The sequence below is a fragment of the Fistularia commersonii genome, chromosome 12, assembly GCF_037954325.1.
Source record: "Fistularia commersonii isolate RoL2024-O1a breed Wild chromosome 12, RoL_Fcom_v1.0, whole genome shotgun sequence".
Taxonomy (NCBI): Eukaryota; Metazoa; Chordata; class Actinopteri; order Syngnathiformes; family Fistulariidae; genus Fistularia; species Fistularia commersonii.
In genome coordinates this window covers 7,695,004-7,703,764 of record NC_141295.1, presented here as the reverse complement: position 1 = coordinate 7,703,764, position 8,761 = coordinate 7,695,004, and the positions used below count along the sequence as shown (strand labels likewise).

The window sequence follows — 8,761 nt, the reverse complement described above, 5'->3', positions numbered from 1 at the left end:
TGTGTTGGCCGGCGGGCCACATGTCTTACGTAGTTTTTATGCACAGGCCACCTAGGTATCACGTAAAGTGAACAAAATGAAAATTGCAATTTATATATTTCATATTTTGGCATTTTATTTCAACTTTAAAATCAATAATGATCATTTTATATATCATTATTTTGTATGTAATCATACATACAGATTCAAACAAAAGTAAAAATTAAGGAGTTTCTAATTCAGCATTGATTGAAAATGCTTGTTAAAATATTCAAAGAAATAGTTTGGCAGGCCGGATAAAAAAGCTAAACGGGCCGGATGTGGCCCGCGGGCCGTTAAATGCCCGGGTCTGCTCTAACATCACCCCGACCCTAATTGCAGAATAAGCAAATAATGGATAGACGGATGAAAGATCAGATGCTCACACAACTATTTTATGTGCCCTGTTTTATACCAGTAAATTATCATATCAATTTTTCTCGTTTTTCCATGGTATATAGAGTGTGCCTTTTTACTGCTATAACGTGTTTTTTGGTATCTCATTTACTGGATTTCTTGTTTTCCTTTCGGCTTTTCCCTTCGGAGGTCGCCACAGCGAATCGACCTTCTCCATCTAACCCTACTCTCTGTATCCTCCTCTCTCACACCAACTCTCCCACTCATGTCATCTCTCACTACGTGCATAAATTTTCTATTCAGTGGATTTATAGTCGGCTGGTTGCATCTATCTGATTGCATCTGATTGCATCTAGAGCTGCCACGATCTACGCGAACGGCCCGGAAAACCTCCCAACAATGTGTTCACTGACAGGGCGCGTTCTTGGGCTAAGAAACGCATGCGTCAAACGACGGCGACGCAACTGATTTGACAATCCTGGGACGTACCACAGTGGGCACTTTATTACAAGGCTTTGCGTTTCAGGAGCGTCATCATTAGCGCCTGCCTACTCTGTTGTGGTTGGGTCGCTGGGAGTGGTCATTACTTAGCAGAGAGCCGTAGGACAAGGCATTTCCAAGACACAGAAGCGTGCAGCCTCAGATTCAGCACCACAGCATTGGGGAAAGCGTTTGGATTGAGGATTTTTTCGACTGTTAACTGTGATTTATCGGAGGAATACGCTGTAATTTGGGAGCACACCGTCAAGTCAGCAGCTGTACACACTTTTAGGACCTGTCAGAGGTGTTATCTCCAACACATCTAGGTACGTATTTAGTTTTATAAATTGGTTTATCATTTTATTACTACCCGATTGATACGTTACATTAAACGCTTAACTTGCGTCGTTCCCTGAGCTGCTGTGCTGCTAACAGCACAGCCTCGCTAGCCTAGGCGAGGTCCGGCTTTTCATACTTCATTGTACTGAAGCCAGTTGAGGTGGTAGTTAAACAAATTACAGCACACACATTTTAACAGCCATTTTGTAACAACATGCGTCTGTATTATTTATCATTTGGCCCGTTCGTCGCCTACTTTGCTATCAGCACTCTGGACTGCTATCCATGAAGCCCAGTGCTGAAAGCCTGCTCCTGCCTGATAGAGCTTTTCAGGCAGATTTAAGCTAGGCAGCTAAGCTAGTGTATTAGCTAAGCTAAGTGAGACCGCTTATACACTGTATATCCTAGCTTAATACCGGTCTTATAATTACAAATAATAATATTACTTGGCTGGATTAACAATATGTGAGCCACGTTAAAATTTCGCCAAAGTTAGTGCCATAGTGCCGTTTGGGCAATAAAGAATGCTTTGTGGTGCTATTTGTACCTCTTTGTCTGCATGCTGTTATTCACGCTGATTTTGCTATTAACATCATTCCATATTATTTTCATATTATTGTTACCTGCTGTTGTTAGAAACCATTTATGCCCATGTCTTGATTTCACGGCACTGACCTATTGAATTACGCCTTGCTTCGACCTGCAAGTTCACCGGTACTTTATAGTAACCCCCTATACGCTCGTTTAGTAAAGGGAACACTTCACCAAGCTTTACGTCAACCTTCCTTTACACTACGATAAATGTTTGGGAGATAGGCGTTATATGTTTGTTTGTTTGTTTGTTTTTTCATTCAATCATGTTAATTCAGTGTTTGGTGTATTCTGGGTGTCTATATGTTACATATAGTTTAATATCTAGTTTTTCCTCAGTTAAGACGTATATGTGCGCACTTGTAATTTAGTCAGGGATCGGTTTATCTGTTGTAGTGGAAATGCATGCGCCATTCGCTCTACATTTTTCAGTGCCCAACTGCAGAGCAGGCGTTAAACCAAAGCGTTTGCGACCCAGTGTAATTTTTCACATTCTCATCCTGTAACTGGAGATACAGAATGCCAGAGGCCTCGGGGGTCGCATAGTAGCTGTATATAGAGACTGAGAATTTAATTTGCTTTTGGGGTATGCTCTGATTCGCAGTGCCTCTGTTCTATTCCATGTTCAAATAGGTAGCTTGCAAATGACAAGATACCTTTTAGATTATTCACACTTTTTCACTGACATTACAGTTGACATTTGCCTGAAGTTGAATAATTAATTTCTTACATGACTTTGGTCGCCCATTTATCAATAATACTGCTTAGAAATGTGCAATCTACAATTTCTGTATGACTGTATGTCAAAACGAATATACCAACAAACAATAAAATGAAGAATGTCACTGTATGAAATGTGCCCAAATACCTTGGCCAATATGTATTTCACTCCACTTACTCTCAGCAAACCACCATCAAAACCAAAAAAACGTTACTTTGCTGTGTTAAACAGATCTGTTTTCCTTATTACACCTTCCTTCATGTTGGTGAACATCGGCAGTTTTATAATTCAGCTGGTGAGTTGTGGAAGTAATTATAGATTTGAAAACTGTTTTTTCAGTAGATGTCAAATATTGAGTTGCTTTTTCTCTTGTTGGTGGATAAATCATTTTCATTGCCTTTTTTATGTATTGCTAACTAATTTATTGCTAGCATTTGATATATAAATGCGAGATTTGTCAGCTGGCCACCTACTGTATATGCAATATCCTGAATGTTCAAGCACTATTTGTGTATCCATTTATAATATACAGATAAAGACTGTATGTATAACTTTGAATGGAGAAAAGACATAATTTACTATTGAGGCGGTACGATCAATGACTCTCAGGAGTGCTCTCTAATGCCTTGTGTCTCCTGGGAAAGGAAGCCCAGCTTGAACACCCCAGGACTACTTGTTGTATTTTACAGAAAACGTAACATATCTGTCTTGCTTCTGTCAGCAGGATTAACTCTTTATTAGGTGCCTCGTTGCCAAAAGTATTTTATGTGTTTGATGTTGGTTTTGAATGACTGATTATCCAATGGAAATGAAGAACATTTAATGTTGCCAAATACAATTTTGACTCCTCAAACCTCAGAGTATACTGTATATTCTCCTATCTTATTTATATTTATATACATATTTATTGACATTGTCATTGTTGTGCTCCTGTAGCAAAAGAATTTCCCCTATGGGGATCAATAAAGTGGGCGGCACGGTAGCACAGTGGTTTGCGCTTCTGCCTTACCCTATGCCCGAATGAGTGAGTGTGCTAATATTGTCTGTCTTTGTATGCGGCCCTGGGATTGACTGGTGACCCGTCCAGGGTGTACCGCACCTCTTGCCCGATGACAGCTCTTGCAACCCTGAGTGCAGAATAAGTGGCAGACGATGGATGGATCAATAAAGAATATCTTATCCCATATCCTGCTGCTTAGATATTCTAACTTGCGTTTTAACACGAGAATATATTTTGTTATTTTTAGAGCTATGGTTGTAAAGGTATCAGAATTCAAACACTTAATATATACTTGTGTTAATTAAAATACCTTATAAATGATTTTATACATTGGCAGAAAGAACATTGACAAAATAAGACACATCATTATTTCTAAAACATGCTGCAAGCATTGTCACTCAACAATACATTCAAATGACTAAAAGTAGCTTTTGACTTAAACTTCAGTTTGCAGGTAAGCTATACTAAAAGCAACATAGTCAATGCTAACCTTGAATATTCCCATATATAATTATGGAATAGTAACATGAAAATGAAACCGACTTATTTCTTACATGACAGTTGTAAAAAGAAAGAAAACACAGTTGGTTATTAATTTATTGGTTAGGCACTGTGTTACTGGGTTGCAGCTCATTGGTCCTTAGCTTTTTAAGTTGCTTGCTCATGGCTACAACCCCTCACCCCCATCCCTTCAGGTTTCCCATGTCCATGCACTAGTTTGATTAAAGTATTTAAGTTACCAATAAATATGGATGGTTTATATGTCTAATGTGGCCATGATCAACCTGAGAGCAGTTTGTCAATATTTATCAGTGTTTACCAGTATTTATCCATCTAGCAACTTGCAGATACAATATGTAGCTCTTGTCATAACACACGGATTGTTTCTTACTAGCATTTATTTTACAAGCATTTATTTTAGACTTTCCATCTCAAGCTCCTTTTTAATGACAGCACCATTATGAGCTGAGGTCACTGCTGATGACAGTTCCAGGTTGGTGATGGTCATTAATTTGGTTGGGACTATCCTCGTCTTCTCCATGGCAAGTGAACAACGGATCTGTCCTGCTCCACTTGTTGCTCTGAGGTATGAGCATGCACAATATCCATATCCAAGCTTGCATCTGAGAAGTTTTGAAGCTCATAATGCTTGCCCTTTCCAAAGTTTGATGGACAATAGTTTCTTAGGATCTTCAAGGCAGCCAAATGAAGCAGATCTTTAAGCCATGACTTCCGTCATGTCAGAGTGTGTTCAGGGAGATCTTCATCTCAGCCTACTTTGTATCTGTGTAGCTCCTGTAGGATCTGTTTGTCACTAATATGAAAGGAGCTACGAATCCTAAAGGGTCATAAACAGAACAACAGTCGAGAGAACCCCTCTTTCTGTCAGTGGGTTCTCCTTTATCACAACTCAGAACTGAAATTCATCTACTTCAACGTACCTATGAACCCCAAGAGCTCAGCGTGAGGTTCTCAGAGGGCCATGTCTAGATCTTTGCTTTGCATCTGTTCGTCAGGCAGTATTGTGGCAAGTGCTTCTTTGTTATTTGATATCAATGTGTGCAGCAGAAGATTTCCTGTTTTGCAAAAAGCTCTTGACTCCTCAATCAGATGTGTGGCTTCACCTGGTGAGTTTACACTTATTAAGCCATCATCTACATAAAAGCTTCTTTGTATGAACTCGATGGACTCTTAACTGAACTTTCCAAGACCTTGAGATGCCAGATGTTTAAATCCAAAGTTGGAGCAACCAGGAGATGAAGCTGCCCGAAAAGGTGCGCTTTCATCCGGTACACTGAGGGTTTGGAATTCAGATCACCGTTGTCCCACCAGAGGAACCTTAGGTAGTCTTAATGTTTCTTTGCCACATGAAACTGGTGAAGCATCCTTTCTGCATCACACATTATAGCTTTTGGCCCTTTCCTGAATCTGCATAGAACTCCAACTAATGTGTTAGGCAGGTCTGGTCCAGTTAAGAGATTATCATTTAGAGATATCTTGAAAGTTTGCTGAATTGTCAAAAACCACACAGATTTTCCTAGTTTTGTGTGGATGATAAACTCCGTGGTGCTGAATGTACCAGGCAGGTTGGTTCTCAAGTTCAGCTTGTGGAACCCTCTCAGTGTCTCCTCAAGTGATGATGTCATTCAAAAAATGGACATGTGTTCTGTGAAATCGGATTCAAGACCCTTGATTATGTCTGTTGGATTGAGTTCCTTGACATGAGTTTTAGATCCAAAGTGCTCTTCTCTTCTGAATGTTACTGACAGTTGCATGATAGGTGTCACTTGACGTACTATGACTCTGGCTTGTTAATATTGGATCACTGCAGTTACTTTGCTAAAGCAACCAATGATGCTCCAGCCAAGATATGTGCACTGAGTATAGGGATCATTTTCTTCACCAGACAGGATCTCTCTTGGAAGGAGGGCTTGCTGACAGTTGCTGACAACGAAATAGAGGGCCTACTTCACAATCTAATGGTGGATCTTGTCATCTAGCTGTTCTAGGTGAGGTCACTTTTGAGCTCTCTGGGAAGTTGGAATAGGCACCCTGTCTGCTGGGATGAGCTCTCTTGTGAAAAGTGGTGTCAATGTAATTATTTTGTCTTGCTTATATCCTCTAACTTGCAAATTTGTCAATTTTTGACAAGGTACGTCTGTTGACCTGTTGGACATAGTAGACAGTTGCAAACAAGCATTCTCCTTTCTTGTGTCGAGGTCATGAGCCACCTTATCCAAAATTAAAGTTGTATCGCTCTGCGTGTCCAGGAGATGATAGACCAGAATTTCTGAATCAGGCTGCTTTATGGATGAAAGCCAGACTGGTCATGTTTGGGGATGTCCGTATGCTTAAGCCTGCTCGCATGAATATTAGTTCGCCCTGTCAAAACTGGTTCTTTGATGACTGCTTTGTCCTTTAAAATGTTGTCTCCCTTTGGAGATATGAATGTTTGATGTTCTGAAATCTTCTCAACATGTAAACATGTTGGATGTTTAATTCCGACATCTTTCCCATGTACTTCTGTTGTCACACCTCCTTGAGTGATGAGCTGTCTTCCAGCACCCAAAGGAAAGGTTTTCTGTCAAACTGGACAAACTTTACACAATATTGACATATTTCTTTTCACAGAACTTCCTACAGTTGGAAAGGGCATGTCCTGTTCTCTTGCAGAAGTCACATCATGGAATATTGTATTGTGCTGCGTTTGTGGACAGTGTCTTTGCTTGGACACTCTGACCACGGTGTTGCTTTTGTCTTTTCCTTTCTATCCTCTTGACTACTTGAATGGATGAGATGGGATCACAAGTGGGATCTGCGTATTTTGATAGGAAGTCGACCAACTCTTTGAATGATGGGATGTGGCATTTGATAGTCTACTTTCCATCACCTTGCAGTTCCAGTCTGGCAGTTTCAATAGAATTTTTTGACTGTCATTGCAGTCGTTTATGACTTCTAATGGTTTGATGTGGGGCATTGCAGCTTTGCAACTCTGGAGGAAATCTGCAAATAATTTTAACTCACAGCCATCTTTATTTTTGGCCATCCATGCAAATTATCTATGAAGGACTTTCCTATTATGAATGGGTCTCCAAAGCTTTTTCCGACAGTTGCAATGGGTCTCCAAAGCTTTTTCCGACAGTTGCCAGGCTGAGTCATATGCTTCCACTGCCTTCTTTGCAGTGCCACCTAGATAGTGTCTTATGTAAAACAATTTTTCAGTCTTGGGAAGGTTTTTCCTTTTAAATAATGTTACAAATGACAGTGCCAATCATTGAACTTCAAAGAATCTCCAATAAATACTGCAGACTCTGGTTGCGAGACGACTGGCACTGATAGCTTCCGCTGGTGCACTGACCAAAGAAACATTGGAGCCATTCTGTAACTGTATAATGAGTGGTTGACCCACTGAAACCTGTGATGTGGGTTACATGGCTTGCGAGTGAGCTTAACTTGTGTATGTTGCGAACTGGAGAACATTTGAGATAGCTTGAATGACTGTTAATGCAAGGTTTGATAAGCTTAAATGGGGGGTTGAGGCATGCAGGGCTTAGGTTATGACTAGCTGAAATTGTGGAATGAAAGGTGGACTTAAAGCATGAAGGAGTTGGGTTATGACTGGCTGAGACTGAGGAATGAATAATGGATCTTTGGGGTCAGAAACTTGAAATTCCGCATCTGGTCCAACATTATTCATTGTAAGGTCTTTAGCCTTTCTTCTTCAAGCTCTTTTCCCCTTTCTGTCAGAGTTTGAATTATTTTTCTTTTTTTGTGGCCTTTCTACTTCCGGGGATTTACTCATTAAGGCTTCAGGTGCAGCTGGTGATCCTGTATTTTTAAAGCAGGACTCAGTGCTTGTGCCAGACATTTGAGATAGCTTGAATGACTGTGTTAATGCAAGGTATGATCAGCTTAGATGGGGGGTTGTGGCATGCAGGGCTTAAGTTATGACTAGCTGAAATTGTGGAATGAAAGGTGGACTTAAAACATGAAGGAGTTGGGTTATGACTGGCTGAGATTGAAGAATGAATAATGGATCTTTTGGGTCAGAAACTTAAAATGCCACTGCTGGTTCAACATTATTCAGTAGTGAAGTGCTCTGCAGTTTCTGGTTTGATCATAGACCTTTTCTCAAGCTCTTGCAGAATTTAGGTTCTTTACTTATTCTAGTAGGTCAAGCTTTCTGCACCTCTCTTGAATTGCATGTTATCTGGCTCGCTTCTCAGATTCAAATTGTGCTAGTCATTATTTATCTTCAGGCTCCAGGCTTTGCAGTACTATTGTTTCCTTTTCTTGTTCATCCAACACCCCCAGAATTTCTTGAGCAGCTGCAGCCTCCACCACAGCCTCGTTTCTTTTGACTGAGAAGATACTGGAGCTGACAGAACTATTATTTTATTGATGAGACCTAGATAGAGAACTTGTGGAATTTAGGACTGATCCAAAATCAGGCCAAGGTTCTTCCTCTTCCTTCTCTGGATGTCCTGACAGTTGTCTTTTTGCCCTTAGAACATTGCAATCTGAAAGTGATATGCATGCATCGACTCTTTGTCGCAAATCTGGTTCAGGAGTTTGCACTCTATGTAACTTCATTGACAGCTTTTCCTTGAGAACATGTAGCTTTAATACCTTCAATGAGCTCCTTTAAATAATCTTCTTAGACTGAGACATTATTTCCTTGCTTACTCTTGCATGTGATACCTCCACTTCTCATAGATCATTTTAAATCAACATTGTAAGGTCCGGAGCCTTTC

General features: G+C 40.2%; 1 protein-coding gene across 3 annotated transcripts in view; it reads left to right on the top strand.

Moving 5' to 3' along the window:
• The first annotated feature begins 936 nt into the window (after positions 1-936).
• ctnna2 (catenin (cadherin-associated protein), alpha 2) overlaps positions 937-8,761 on the top strand; it is a 270,175-nt gene continuing 262,350 nt past the window's right edge. For all 3 annotated transcript variants that reach the window (XM_086156790.1, XM_086156789.1, XM_086156791.1), the window contains exon 1: positions 937-1,181. The gene's annotated coding sequence lies outside the window, so the exon portion shown is untranslated. The remainder of the gene's footprint in view (positions 1,182-8,761) is intronic.